The following is a 16,219-nucleotide window of genomic DNA, read 5'->3' as shown; positions in this document are numbered from 1 at the left end:
TCAAGAGACGTGTTCCCCCTAACTGTGCACCGTTGCTAAGGTTCGTTGTTTCGAAGCACCACGTGATGATCGGGTGTGATAGATTCTAACGCTCGAATACAACGGGTGTTGACGAGCCTAGCATGTACAGACATGGCCTCGGAACACATGCGAAACACTTAGGTTGACTTGACGAGCCTAGCATGTATAGACATGGCCTCGGAACACAAGAGACCGAAAGGTCGAACATGAGTCGTATAGTAGATACGATCAACATGGAGATGTTCACCGATGATGACTAGTCCGTCTCACGTGATGATCGGACACGGCCTAGTTTGACTCGGATCATGCATCACTTAGATGACTAGAGGGATGTCTATCTGAGTGGGAGTTCAATAATCAGATGAACTTCATTATCATGAACATAGTCAATAGGTCTTTGCAAATTATGTCATACGCTTTAGTTCTACTGTTTAAGATATGTTCCTAGAGAAAATTTAGTTGAAAGTTGGTAGTAGCAATTATGCGGACTGGGTCCGTAAACTGAGGATTGTCCTCATTGCTGCACAGAAGGCTTATGTCCTTAATGCACCGCTCGGTGTGCTGAACCTCAACGTCGTCTGTAGATGTTGCGGAACATCTGACATACATGTTTTGATGACTACGTGATAGTTCAGTGCGTAATGCTAACGGTTTAGAATTGTGGCACCAATGACGTTTTTTTTGAAACGTCGCAGAACATATGAGATGTTCCGAAGACTGAAATTGGGATTTCAGACTAGTGCCCACGTCAAGAGGTATGAGACCTCTGACAAGTTTCTTAAGCCTGCAAACTAAGGGAGAAAAGCTCAATCGTTGAGCATGTGCTCAGATTGTCTGAGTACCACAATCGCTTGAATCGAGTGGGAGTTAATCTTCCAGATGAGATAGTGATGGTTCTCCATAGTCACTGCCACCAAGCTAGTAGAGCTTCGTGATGAACTATAACATATCATGGATAGTTATGATGATCCTTGAGCTATTCGCGATGTTTGACACCGCGAAAGTAGAAATCAAGAAGGAGCATCAATTGTTGATGGTTAGTAAAACCACTAGTTTAAGAAGGGCAAGGGCAAAAGGGATACTTCATGAAACAGCAAGTCGTTTGCTGCTCTAGTGAAGAATCCCAAGGTTGAACCCAAACCCGAGACTAAGTGCTTCTGTAATGAGGGGAACGGTCACTGAAGCAGCACTACCCTAGATACTTGGTAGATGAGAAGGCAGGCAAGGTCGACAGAAGTATATTGGATATACGTTATATGAATGTGTACTTTACTAGTACTCCTAGCAGCACCGGGGTATTAGATACCGGTTCGGTTGCTAAGTGTTAGTAACTCGAAATAAAAGCTGCGGAATAAACGGAGACTAGCTAAAGGTGAGATGACGATATGTGTTGGAAGTGTTTCCAAGGTTGATGTGATCAAAGCATCGCATGCTCCCTCTACTACCGAGATTTGGTGTTTGCGTTGAGCATGATTGGATTATGTTTATCGCAATACGGTTATTCATTTAAGGAGAATAATGGTTACTCTGTTTATTTGAATAATACCTTCAATGGTCTTGCACCTAAAATGAATCTCGATCGTAGTGATACACATGTTCGTGCCAAAAGATATAAAATAGTAATGATAGTTCCACATACTTGTGGCACTGCCATTTGAGTCATATTGGTATAGAACGCATGAAGAAGCTCCATGTAGATGGATCTTTGGACTCACTCGTTTTTGAAAAGATTGAGACATGCGAACCATGTCTATTGGTATATATGCATGAAGAAACTCCATGCAGATGGATCGTTTGGACTCACTTGATTTTGAATCACTTGAGACATGCAAATCATACCACATGGGCAAGATGACTGAAAGTCCTCGTTTTCAGTAAGATGGAACAAGAGAGCAACTTATTGGAAGTCACACATTTTGATGTATGCAGTCCAATGAGTGCTGAGGCATGCAGTGGGTATCGTTATGTTCTTACTTCACAGATGATTTGAGTAGATGCTGAGTGTATTTACTTGATGAAACACAAGTCTGAATTATTGAAAGGTTCAAGTAATTTCAGAGTGAAGTTGAAGATCGTTGTGACGAGAGGATAAAATGTCTGTGATATGATCATAGAGATGAGTATCTGAGTTACGAGTTTGGCACACAATTAAGACATTGTGGAAAGTGTTTCGCAATTAATACCGCCTGGAACACCATAGTGTGATGGTGTGTCCGAACATCATAACTGCACCCTATTGGATATGGTGCATACCATGATGTCTCTTATCGAATTACCACTATCGTTTATGGGTTAGGCATTAGAGATAACCGCATTCACTTTAAAAAGGGGCACCACGCAATTCCGTTGAGATGACACCGTTTAGAGAAACCCAAGTTGTCGTTTCTTAAAAGTTTGGGGCTGCGAAGCTTATGTGAAAAAGTTTCAGGCTGATAAGCTCGAACCCAAAGCGGATGAATATATCTTCGTAAGAATACCGAAAACAGTTGGGTATACCTCCTATTTCAGATCTGGAAGCAAAAGTAATTGCTTCTAGAAACGAGTCCTTTCTCGAGGAAAAGTTTCTCTCGAAAGAATTGAGTAGGAGGATGGTGGAGACTTGATAAGGTTATTGAACCGACACTTCAACTAGTGTGTAGCAGGGCATAGGAAGTTGTACCTATGGCACCTACACCAATTGGAGTGGAAGCTTATGATAGTGATCATGAAACTTCGGATCAAGTCACTACCAAACCTCGTAGGACGATGAGGATGCGTGCTACTTCAGAGTGGTACGTGATCCTGTCTGAGATATCATGTTGTTGGACAATACTGAACCTACGAGCTATGAAAAAGCGATGGTGGGCCCATATTCCGACAAATGGTTAGAAGCCATGAAATCCGAGATAAATGGAACTTAAAGAAGAAGACGGACGTGGACGTAATGTTACCGTCTATGAAGCTCGACTTGTGGCTAAGAGTATTTCCACAAGTTCAAGGAGTTGACTACGATGAGATTTTTCTCATCCGTAGCGATGCTTAAAGTCCGTCGGAATCATGTTAGCATTAGCTGCATTTATGAAATCTGGCAGACGGATGTCAAAACAAGTTTCCTTACCAGTTCTCGTAAGGAAAGGTTGTATGTGACACAATCAGAAAGGTTTTGTCGATCCTAAGGATGCTAAAAGGTATGCTAGCTCCAGCGATCCTTCCATGGACTAGAGCAAGCATCTCGGAGTCAGAATATACACTTTGATGGAGTGATCAAAGTTTTTGGGTTTATACAAAGTTTGTTAGAAACTTGTATTTACAATAAAGTGAGTGGGAGCGCTACAACATTTCTGATAAGTATATGTGAATGACATATTGTTGATCCGAAATGATGTAAAATTTCTGGAAAGCATAAAGGGTTGTTTGAAAGAAGTTTTTCAAAGTAAGACCTGGATAAAGCTGCTTACATATTGGGCATCAAGATCTATAGAGATAGATCAAGACGCCTAATGATACTTTCAAATGAATACATACCGTGACAAGTTTTTGAAGGAGTTCAAAAATAGATCAGCAAAGAAGGAGTTCTTGGCTGTGTTACAAGGTGTGAGTATTGAGTAAGACTCAAGACCTGACCACATCAGAAGAGAGAGAAAGGACGAAGGTCGTCCCCTATGCTTTAGACGTAGGCTCTACAGTATGCTATGCTGTGTACTGCACATGAAGTGTGCCTTGCCATGAGTTGGTCAAGGGGTACAATAGTGATCCGGGAATGGATCACATGACAGCGGTCGAACTTATCCTTAGTATCTAGTGGACTAAGGAATTTTCTCGATTATGGAGGTGAAAAGGAGTTCTTCGTAAAGGGTTACGTCGATGCAAACTTTGACACTAATCCGGATGACTCTGAGTAGTAAACCGGATTCGTATAGTAGAGCAATTATTTGAAATGGCTCCAAATAGCGCGTGGTAGCATCCACAAGATGACATAGATATTCGTAAAGCACACACGGATCTGAAAGGTTCAGACCCGTTGACTAATAACCTCTCTCACAAGCATAACATGATCAAACCAGAACTCATTGAGTGTTAATCACATAATGATGTGAACTAGATTGTTGACTCTAGTAAACTCTTTGGATGTTGGTCACATGGTGATGTGACCTATGAGTGTTAATCACATGGTGATGTGGACTAGATTATTGACTCTAGTGCAAGTGGGAGACTGTTGGAAATATGCCCTAGAGGCAATAATAAATAGGTTATTATTATATTTCCTTGTTCATGATAATCGTTTATTATCCATGCTAGAATTGTATTGATAGGAAACTCAGATACATGTGTGGATACATAGACAACACCATGTCCCTAGTAAGCCTCTAGTTGACTAGCTCGTTGATCAATAGATGGTTACGTTTTCCTGACCATGGACATTGGATGTCGTTGATAACGGGATCACATCATTAGGAGAATGATGTGATGGACAAGACCCAATCCTAAGCCTAGCACAAGATCGTGTAGTTCGTTTGCTTAGAGCTTTTCTAATGTCAAGTATCAGTTCCTTAGACCATGAGATTGTGCAACTCCCGGATACCGTAGGAATGCTTTGGGTGTACCACACGTCACAACGTAACTGGGTGGCTATAAAGGTGCACTACAGGTATCTCCGAAAGTGTCTGTTGGGTTGGCACGAATCGAGACTGGGATTTGTCACTCCGTGTAAACGAAGAGGTATCTCTGGGCCCACTCGGTAGGACATCATCATAATGTGCACAATGTGACCAAGGAGTTGATCACGGGATGATGTGAGTTACGGAACGAGTAAAGAGACTTGCCGGTAACGAGATTGAACAAGGTATAGGGATACCGACGATCGAATCTCGGGCAAGTAACATATCGATAGACAAAGGGAATTGAATACGGGATTGATTGAATCCCCGACATCGTGGTTCATCCGATGAGATCATCGTGGAACATGTGGGAGTCAACATGGGTATCCAGATCCCGCTGTTGGTTATTGACCGGAGAATGTCTCAGTCATGTCTGCATGGTTCCCGAACCCGTAGGGTCTACACGCTTAAGGTTCGATGACGCTAGGGTTATAGGGAAAGCATGTACGTGGTTACCGAATGTTGTTTGGAGTCCCGGATGAGATCCCGAACGTCACGAGGAGTTCCGGAATGGTCCGGAGGTAAAGATTTATATATGGGAAGTCCTGTTTTGGTCACCGGAAAAGTTTCGGGTGATATCGGTAATGTACCGGGACCACCGGGAGGGTCCCGGGGGTCCACCAGGTGGGGCCACCGGCCCCAGAGGGCTGCGTGGGCCAAGTGTGGGAGGGGACCAGCCCCAGGTGGGCTGGTGCGCCCCCCCACAAGAGGCCCAGGGCGCAGGAAAGGGGGAAAGGGGAAACCCTAGTCTCAGATGGGCCTAAGGCCCATCTAGTGGGGCGCCCCCCTCTCTCCACCCCTTGGCCGCCCCCCCAAGCCCCATCTAGGGCTGGCCGCACCCCTTGGGAGGGGAACCCTAGATGGGGGCGCAGCCCTCCCCCTCCCCTATATATATTGGGGTTTTGGGGCTGCCATAGACACGAGAACGTCTCTCTTTCGGCGCAGCCCTACCCCTCTCCCTCCTCCTCCTCTCCCGCGGTGCTTGGCGAAGCCCTGCGGGATTGCCACGCTCCTCCACCACAACCACGCCGTCGTGCTGCTGCTGGAAGGAGTCTTCCCCAACCTCTCCCTCTCTCCTTGCTGGATCAAAGCGTGGGAGACGTCACCGGGCTGCACGTGTGTTGAACGCGGAGGCACCGTCCTTCGGTGCTTAGATTGGAATCAACCGCGATCTGAATCGCTACGAGTACGACTCCTTCATCCGCGTTCTTGTAATGCTTCCGCATCGTGAACTACAATGGTATGTAGATGCACTCCCCTTCCCCTCGTTGCTAGATTACTCCATAGATTGATCTTGGTGATGCGTAGAAAATTTTGAATTTCTGCTACGTTCCCCTACAGTGGCATCATGAGCTAGGTCTATGCGTAGTTTCTATGCACGAGTAGAACACAAAGTAGTTGTGGGCGTAGATGTTGCCAATTATTCTTGCCGTTACTAGTCTTATCTTGTTTCGGCGGCATTGTGGGATGAAGCGGCCCGGACCGACCTTACACATACGCTTACGTGAGACACGTTCCACCGACTGACATGCACTAGTTGCATAAGGTGGCTAGCGGGTGTCTGTCTCTCCCACTTTAGTCGGAACGGATTCGATGAAAAGGGTCCTTATGAAGGGTAAATAGAAATTGGCATATCACGTTGTGGTCTTACGTAGGTAAGAAACGTTCTTGCTAGAAACCTATACAAGCCACGTAAAAACTTGCAACAACAATTAGAGGACGTCTAACTTGTTTTTGCAGCATGTGCTATGTGATGTGATATGGCCAGAAGATGTGATGAATGATATATGTGATGTATGAGATTGATCATATTCTTGTAATAGGAATCACGACTTGCATGTCGATGAATATGACAACCGGCAGGAGCCATAGGAGTTGTCTTTATTTTTTGTATGACCTGCGTGTCATTGAATAACGCCATGTAAATTACTTTACTTTATTGCTAAGCGCGTTAGCCATAGAAGTAGAAGTAATCGTTGGCGTGACAACTTCATGAAGACACAATGATGGAGATCATGATGATGGAGATCATGGTGTCATGCCGGTGACAAAGAGGATCATGGTGCCCCGAAGATGGAGATCAAAGGAGCAAAATGATATTGGCCATATCATGTCACTATTTGATTGCATGTGATGTTTATCATGTTATGCATCTTATTTGCTTAGAACGACGGTAGTAAGTAAGATGACCCCTCACTAAAATTTCAAGAGACGTGTTCCCCCTAACTGTGCACCGTTGCTAAGGTTCGTTGTTTCGAAGCACCACGTGATGATCGGGTGTGATAGATTCTAACGTTCGAATACAACGGGTGTTGACGAGCCTAGCATGTACAGACATGGCCTCGGAACACATGCGAAACACTTAGGTTGACTTGACGAGCCTAGCATGTACAGACATGGCCTCGGAACACAAGAGACCGAAAGGTCGAACATGAGTCGTATAGTAGATACGATCAACATGGAGATGTTCACCGATGATGACTAGTCTGTCTCATGTGATGATCGGACACGGCCTAGTTTGACTCGGATCATGCATCACTTAGATGACTAGAGGGATGTCTATCTGAGTGGGAGTTCAATAATCAGATGAACTTCATTATCATGAACATAGTCAATAGGTCTTTGCAAATTATGTCATACGCTTTAGTTCTACTGTTTAAGATATGTTCCTAGAGAAAATTTAGTTGAAAGTTAGTAGTAGCAATTATGCGGACTGGGTCCGTAAACTGAGGATTGTCCTCATTGCTGCACAGAAGGCTTATGTCCTTAATGCACCGCTCGGTGTGCTGAACCTCAGCGTCGTCTGTAGATGTTGCGGAACATCTGACATACACGTTTTGATGATTACGTGATAGTTCAGTGCGTAATGCTAACGGTTTAGAATTGTGGCACCAATGACGTTTTTACGTCGCAGAACATATGAGATGTTCCGAAGACTGAAATAGGGATTTCAGACTAGTGCCCACGTCAAGAGGTATGAGACCTCTGACAAGTTTCTTAAGCCTGCAAACTAAGGGAGAAAAGCTCAATCGTTGAGCATGTGCTCAGATTGTCTGAGTACCACAATCGCTTGAATCGAGTGGGAGTTAATCTTCCAAATGAGATAGTGATGGTTCTCCATAGTCACTGCCACCAAGCTAGTAGAGCTTCGTGATGAACTATAACATATCATGGATAGTTATGATGATCCTTGAGCTATTCGCGATGTTTGACACCGCGAAAGTAGAAATCAAGAAGGAGCATCAATTGTTGATGGTTAGTAAAACCACTAGTTTAAGAAGGGCAAGGGTAAAAGGGATACTTCATGAAACAGCAAGTCGTTTGCTGCTCTAGTGAAGAATCCCAAGGTTGAACCCAAACCCGAGACTAAGTGCTTCTGTAATGAGGGGAACGGTCACTGAAGCAGTACTACCCTAGATACTTGGTAGATGAGAAGGCAGGCAAGGTCGACAGAAGTATATTGGATATACGTTATATGAATGTGTACTTTACTAGTACTCCTAGCAGCACTAGGGTATTAGATACCGGTTCGGTTGCTAAGTGTTAGTAACTCGAAATAAAAGCTGCGGAATAAACGGAGACTAGCTAAAGGTGAGATGACGATATGTGTTGGAAGTGTTTCCAAGGTTGATGTGATCAAAGCATCGCATGCTCCCTCTACTATCGAGATTTGGTGTTTGCGTTGAGCATGATTGGATTATGTTTATCGCAATACGGTTATTCATTTAAGGAGAATAATGGTTACTCTGTTTATTTGAATAATACCTTCAATGGTCTTGCACCTAAAATGAATCTCGATCGTAGTGATACACATGTTCGTGCCAAAAGATATAAAATAGTAATGATAGTTCCACATACTTGTGGCACTACCATTTGAGTCATATTGGTATAGAACGCATGAAGAAGCTCCATGTAGATGGATCTTTGGACTCACTCGTTTTTGAAAAGATTGAGACATGCGAACCATGTCTATTGGTATATATGCATGAAGAAACTCCATGCAGATGGATCGTTTGGACTCACTTGATTTTGAATCACTTGAGACATGCAAATCATACCACATGGGCAAGATGACTGAAAGTCCTCGTTTTCAGTAAGATGGAACAAGAGAGCAACTTATTGGAAGTCACACATTTTGATGTATGCAGTCCAATGAGTGCTGAGGCATGCAGTGGGTATCGTTATGTTCTTACTTCACAGATGATTTGAGTAGATGCTGAGTGTATTTACTTGATGAAACACAAGTCTGAATTATTGAAAGGTTCAAGTAATTTCAGAGTGAAGTTGAAGATCGTTGTGACAAGAGGATAAAATGTCTGTGATATGATCATAGAGATGAGTATCTGAGTTACGAGTTTGGCACACAATTAAGACATTGTGGAAAGTGTTTCGCAATTAATACCGCCTGGAACACCATAGTGTGATGGTGTGTCCGAACATCATAACTGCACCCTATTGGATATGGTGCATACCATGATGTCTCTTATCGAATTACCACTATCGTTTATGGGTTAGGCATTAGAGATAACCGCATTCACTTTAAAAAGGGGCACCACGCAATTCCGTTGAGATGACACCGTTTAGAGAAACCCAAGTTGTCGTTTATTAAAAGTTTGGGGCTGCGAAGCTTATGTGAAAAAGTTTCAGGCTGATAAGCTCGAACCCAAAGCGGATAAATACATCTTCATAAGAATACCCAAAACAGTTGGGTATACCTCCTATTTCAGATCTTGAAGCAAAAGTAATTGCTTCTAGAAACGAGTCCTTTCTCGAGGAAAAGTTTCTCTCGAAAGAATTGAGTGGGAGGATGGTGGAGACTTGATAAGGTTATTGAACCGACACTTCAACTAGTGTATAGCAGGGCACAGGAAGTTGTACCTATGGCACCTACACCAATTGAAGTGGAAGCTTATGATAGTGATCATGAAACTTCGGATCAAGTCACTACCAAACCTCGTAGGACGATGAGGATGCGTGCTACTTCAGAGTGGTACGTGATCCTGTCTGAGATATCATGTTGTTGGACAATACTGAACCTACGAGCTATGGAAAAGCGATGGTGGGCCCATATTCTGACAAATGGTTAGAAGCCATGAAATCCGAGATAAATGGAACTTAAAGAAGAAGACGGACGTGGACGTAATGTTACCGTCTATGAAGCTCGACTTGTGGCTAAGAGTATTTCCACAAGTTCAAGGAGTTGACTACGATGAGATTTTTCTCATCCGTAGCGATGCTTAAAGTCCGTCGGAATCATGTTAGCATTAGCTGCATTTATGAAATCTGGCAGACGGATGTCAAAACAAGTTTCCTTACCAGTTCTCGTAAGGAAAGGTTGTATGTGATACAATCAGAAAGGTTTTGTCGATCCTAAGGATGCTAAAAGGTATGCTAGCTCCAGCGATCCTTCCATGGACTAGAGCAAGCATCTCGGAGTCAGAATATACACTTTGATGGAGTGATCAAAGTTTTTGGGTTTATACAAAGTTTGTTAGAAACTTGTATTTACAATAAAGTGAGTGGGAGCGCTACAACATTTCTGAAAGTATATGTGAATGACATATTGTTGATCCGAAATGATGTAAAATTTCTGGAAAGCATAAAGGGTTGTTTGAAAGAAGTTTTTCAAAGGAAGACCTGGATAAAGCTGCTTACATATTGGGCATCAAGATCTATAGAGATAGATCAAGACGCCTAATGATACTTTCAAATGAATACATACCGTGACAAGTTTTTGAAGGAGTTCAAAAATAGATCAGCAAAGAAGGAGTTCTTGGCTGTGTTACAAGGTGTGAGTATTGAGTAAGACTCAAGACCTGACCACAGCAGAAGAGAGAGAAAGGACGAAGGTCGTCCCCTATGCTTTAGACGTAGGCTCTACAGTATGCTATGCTGTGTACTGCACATGAAGTGTGCCTTGCCATGAGTTGGTCAAGGGGTACAATAGTGATCCGGGAATGGATCACATGACAGCGGTCGAACTTATCCTTAGTATCTAGTGGACTAAGGAATTTTCTCGATTATGGAGGTGAAAAGGAGTTCGTCGTAAAGGGTTACGTCGATGCGAACTTTGACACTAATCCGGATGACTCTGAGTAGTAAACCGGATTCGTATAGTAGAGCAATTATTTGAAATGGCTCCAAATAGCGCGTGGTAGCATCCACAAGATGACATAGATATTCGTAAAGCACACACGGATCTGAAAGGTTCAGACCCGTTGACTAATAACCTCTCTCACAAGCATAACATGATCAAACCGAACTCATTGAGTGTTAATCACATAATGATGTGAACTAGATTGTTGACTCTAGTAAACTCTTTGGATGTTGGTCACATGGTGATGTGACCTATGAGTGTTAATCACATGGTGATGTGGACTAGATTATTGACTCTAGTGCAAGTGGGAGACTGTTGGAAATATGCCCTAGAGGCAATAATAAATAGGTTATTATTATATTTCCTTGTTCATGATAATCGTTTATTATCCATGCTAGAATTGTATTGATAGGAAACTCAGATACATGTGTGGATACATAGACAACACCATGTCCCTAGTAAGCCTCTAGTTGACTAGCTCGTTGATCAATAGATGGTTACGGTTTCCTGACCATGGATATTGGATGTCGTTGATAACGGGATCACATCATTAGGAGAATGATGTGATGGACAAGACCCAATCCTAAGCCTAGCACAAGATCGTGTAGTTCGTTTGCTTAGAGCTTTTCTAATGTCAAGTATCAGTTCCTTAGACCATGAGATTGTGCAACTCCCGGATACCGTAGGAATGCTTTGGGTGTACCAAACGTCACAACGTAACTGGGTGGCTATAAAGGTGCACTACAGGTATCTCCGAAAGTGTCTGTTGGGTTGGCACGAATCGAGACTGGGGTTTGTCACTCCGTGTAAACGGAGAGGTATCTCTTGGCCCACTCGGTAGGACATCATCATAATGTGCACAATGTGACCAAGGAGTTGATCACGGGATGATGTGAGTTACGTAATGAGTAAAGAGACTTGCCGGTAACGAGATTGAACAAGGTATAGGGATACCGACGATCGAATCTCGGGCAAGTAACATATCGATAGACAAAGGGAATTGAATACAGGATTGATTGAATCCCCGACATCGTGGTTCATCCGATGAGATCATCGTGGAACATGTGGGAGTCAACATGGGTATCCAGATCCCGCTGTTGGTTATTGACCGGAGAACGTCTCGGTCATGTCTGCATGGTTCCCGAACCCGTAGGGTCTACACGCTTAAGGTTCGATGACGCTAGGGTTATAGGGAAAGCATGTATGTGGTTACCGAATGTTGTTCGGAGTCCCGGATGAGATCCCGGATGTCACGAGGAGTTCCGGAATGGTCTGGAGGTAAAGATTTATATATGGGAAGTCCTGTTTTGGTCACCGGAAAAGTTTCGGGTGATATCGGTAATGTACCGGGACCACCGGGAGGGTCCCGGGGGTCCACCAGGTGGGGCCACGGCCCCAGAGGGCTGCGTGGGCCAAGTGTGGGAGGGGACCAGCCCCAGGTGGGCTGGTGCGCCCCCCCACAAGAGGCCCAGGGCGCAGGAAAGGGGGGAAAGGGGAAACCCTAGTCTCAGATGGGCCTAAGGCCCATCTAGTGGGGCGCCCCCCTCTCTCCACCCCTTGGCCGCCCCCCCAAGCCCCATCTAGGGCTGGCCGCACCCCTTGGGAGGGGAACCCTAGATGGGGGCGCAGCCCTCCCCCTCCCCTATATATATTGGGGTTTTGGGGCTGCCATAGACACGAGAACGTCTCTCTTTCGGCGCAGCCCTACCCCTCTCCCTCCTCCTCCTCTCCCGCGGTGCTTGGCGAAGCCCTGCGGGATTGCCACGCTCCTCCACCACAACCACGCCGTCGTGCTGCTGCTGGATGGAGTCTTCCCCAACCTCTCCCTCTCTCCTAGCTGGATCAAGGCGTGGGAGACGTCACCGGGCTGCACGTGTGTTGAACGCGGAGGCACCGTCCTTCGGTGCTTAGATCGGAATCAACCGTGATCTGAATCGCTACGAGTATGACTCCTTCATCTGCGTTCTTGTAACGCTTCTGCATCGCGATCTACAATGGTATGTAGATGCACTCCCCTTCCCCTCGTTGCTAGATTACTCCATAGATTGATCTTGGTGATGCGTAGAAAATTTTGAATTTCTGCTACGTTCCCCTACAAGAAGAACTTCAAGAAGGACGGCAAGGGAGTTGCCGTGCCCGGTAAGCCAGTTACTGGGAAGAAGTCAAGGAATGGACCCAAGCCTGAGACTGAGTGCTTTTATTGCAAGGGAAGTGGTCACTGGAAGCGGAACTGCCCCAAATACTTAGCGGACAAGAAGGCCGGCAACACCAAAGGTATATGTGATATACATGTAATTGATGTGTACCTTACCAGTACTCGTAGTAGCTCCTGGGTATTTGATACCGGTGCGGTTGCTCATTTGTAACTCAAAACAGGAACTGCGGAATAAGCGGAGACTGGCGAAGGACGAGGTGACGATGCGCGTCGGGAATGGTTCCAAGGTCGATGTGATCGCCGTCGGCACGCTGCCTCTACATTTACCTACGGGATTGGTTTTAAACCTCAATAATTGTTATTTAGTGCCAGCTTTGAGCATGAACATTGTATCTGGATCTCGTTTAATTCGAGATGGCTACTCATTTAAATCCGAGAATAATGGTTGTTCTATTTATATGAGAGATATGTTTTATGGTCATGCCCCGCTGGTCAATGGTTTATTCTTGATGAATCTCGAACGTGATGTTACACATGTTCATAGTGTGAATACCAAAAGATGTAAAGTTGATAACGATAGTCCCACATACTTGTGGCACTGCCGCCTTGGTCACATTGGTGTCAAACGCATGAAGAAGCTCCATGCAGATGGACTTTTGGAGTCTCTTGATTATGAATCATTTGACACGTGCGAACCATGCCTCATGGGTAAGATGACCAAGACTCCGTTCTCCGGAACAATGGAGCGAGCAACCAACTTATTGGAAATCATACATACCGATGTGTGCGGTCCAATGAGTGTTGAGGCTCGCGGAGGATATCGTTATGCTCTCACTCTCACTGATGACTTAAGTAGATATGGGTATGTCTACCTAATGAAACACAAGTCTGAAACCTTTGAAAAGTTCAAGGAATTTCAGAGTGAGGTTGAGAATCAACGTGACAGGAAAATAAAGTTCTTACGATCAGATCGTGGTGGAGAATATTTAAGTCACGAATTTGGTACGCACTTAAGGAAATGTGGAATCGTTTCACAACTCACGCCGCCTGGAACACCTCAGCGAAATGGTGTGTCCGAACGTCGTAATCGCACTCTATTGGATATGGTGCGATCTATGATGTCTCTTACCGATCTACTGCTCTCATTTTGGGGCTATGCTTTAGAGACTGCCGCATTCACTTTAAATAGGGCTCCGTCGAAATCCGTTGAGACGACACCATATGAATTATGGTTTGGGAAGAAACCTAAGCTGTCGTTTCTAAAAGTTTGGGGATGCGATGCTTATGTCAAGAAACTTCAACCTGCAAAGCTCGAACCCAAGTCGGAAAAATGCATCTTCATAGGATACCCTAAGGAAACCATTGGGTATACCTTCTACCTCAGATCCGAAGGCAAAATCTTTGTTGCCAAGAACGGGTCCTTTCTGGAGAAAGAGTTTCTCTCGAAAGAATTGAGTGGGAGGAAAGTGGAACTTGATGAGGTGATAGTCACCCCTTCCGAACCGAAAAGTAGCGCAGCGCGGGAAGATGTTCCTGTGGTGCCTACACCGACTGGGGAGGAAGTTAATGATGATGATCATGAAGCTTCGGATCAAGTTACTACTGAACTTCGTAGGTCCACAAGGACACGTTCCGCACCAGAGTGGTACGGCAACCCTGTCCTGGAAATCATGTTGTTAGACAACAGTGAACCTTCGAACTATGAAGAAGCGATGGCGGGCCCGGATTCCGACAAATGGCTAGAAGCCATGAAATCCGAGATAGGATCCATGTATGAAAACGAAGTATGGACTTTGACTGACTTGCCCGATGATCGGCGAGCCATAGAAAATAAATGGATCTTTAAGAAGAAGACAGACGCGGATGGTAATGTGACCATCTATAAGGCTCGACTTGTTGCTAAGGGTTATCGACAAGTTCAAGGGGTTGACTACGATGAGACTTTCTCACCCGTAGCGAAGCTAAAGTCCGTCCGAATCATGTTAGCAATTGCCGCATTCTATGATTATGAGATATGGCAAATGGACGTCAAAACGGCATTCCTTAACGGCTTTCTTAAGGAAGAATTGTATATGATGCAGCCGGAAGGTTTTGTCGATCCTAAGAATGCTAACAAAGTATGCAAGCTCCAGCGCTCCATCTATGGACTGGTGCAAGCATCTCGGAGTTGGAACATTCGTTTTGATGAGATGATCAAAGCGTTTGGGTTTACACAGACTTATGGAGAAGCCTGTGTTTACAAGAAAGTGAGTGGGAGCTCTGTAGCATTTCTCTTATTATATGTGGATGACATACTATTGATGGGAAATGATATAGAATTCTTGGAAAGTATAAAGGCCTATTTGAATAAGTGTTTTTCAATGAAGGACCTTGGAGAAGCTGCTTATATATTAGGCATCAAGATCTATAGAGATAGATCAAGACGCCTCATTGGTCTTTCACAGAGTACGTACCTTGACAAGATATTGAAGAAGTTCAATATGGATCAGTCCAAGAAGGGGTTCTTGCCTGTATTGCAAGGTGTGCAATTGAGCACGACTCAATGCCCGACCACGGCAGAAGATAGAGAAAAGATGAGTGTCATCCCCTATGCCTCGGCCATAGGGTCTATTATGTATGCCATGCTGTGTACCAGACCTGATGTAAACCTTGCCGTAAGTTTGGTAGGAAGGTACCAAAGTAATCCCGGCATGGAACACTGGACAGCGGTCAAGAATATCCTGAAGTACCTGAAAAGGACTAAGGATATGTTTCTCGTTTATGGAGGTGACGAAGAGCTCGTCATAAAGGGTTACGTCGACGCTAGCTTCGACACATATCTGGATGGCTCGAAGTCACAAACCGGATACGTGTATATTTTGAATGGAGGAGCAGTAAGCTGGTGCAGTTGCAAGCAAAGCGTCGTGGCGGGATCTACATGTGAAGCGGAGTACATGGCGGCCTCAGAGGCAGCACAGGAAGCAGTCTGGATAAAGGAGTTCATTACCGACCTAGGGGTGATTCCCAATGCGTCGGGCCCGATGACTCTCTTCTGTGACAACACTGGAGCTATTGCCCTTGCCAAGGAGCCCAGGTTTCACAGGAAGACCAGGCATATCAAGCGTCGCTTCAACTCCATTCGTGAAAGTGTTCAGAATGGAGACATAGATATTTGTAAAGTACATACAGATCTGAATGTGGCAGATCCGTTGACTAAACCTCTCCCTAGAGCAAAACATGATCAACACCAGGACGCTATGGGTGTTCGATTCATCACAATGTAACTAGATTATTGACTCTAGTGCAAGTGGGAGACTGTTGGAAATATGC

Source organism: Aegilops tauschii, chromosome 5 (assembly GCF_002575655.3).
Source record: "Aegilops tauschii subsp. strangulata cultivar AL8/78 chromosome 5, Aet v6.0, whole genome shotgun sequence".
Taxonomy (NCBI): Eukaryota; Viridiplantae; Streptophyta; class Magnoliopsida; order Poales; family Poaceae; genus Aegilops; species Aegilops tauschii.
The sequence above is the reverse complement of the archived record's forward strand: the minus strand, read 5'-3'. Positions refer to the sequence as shown.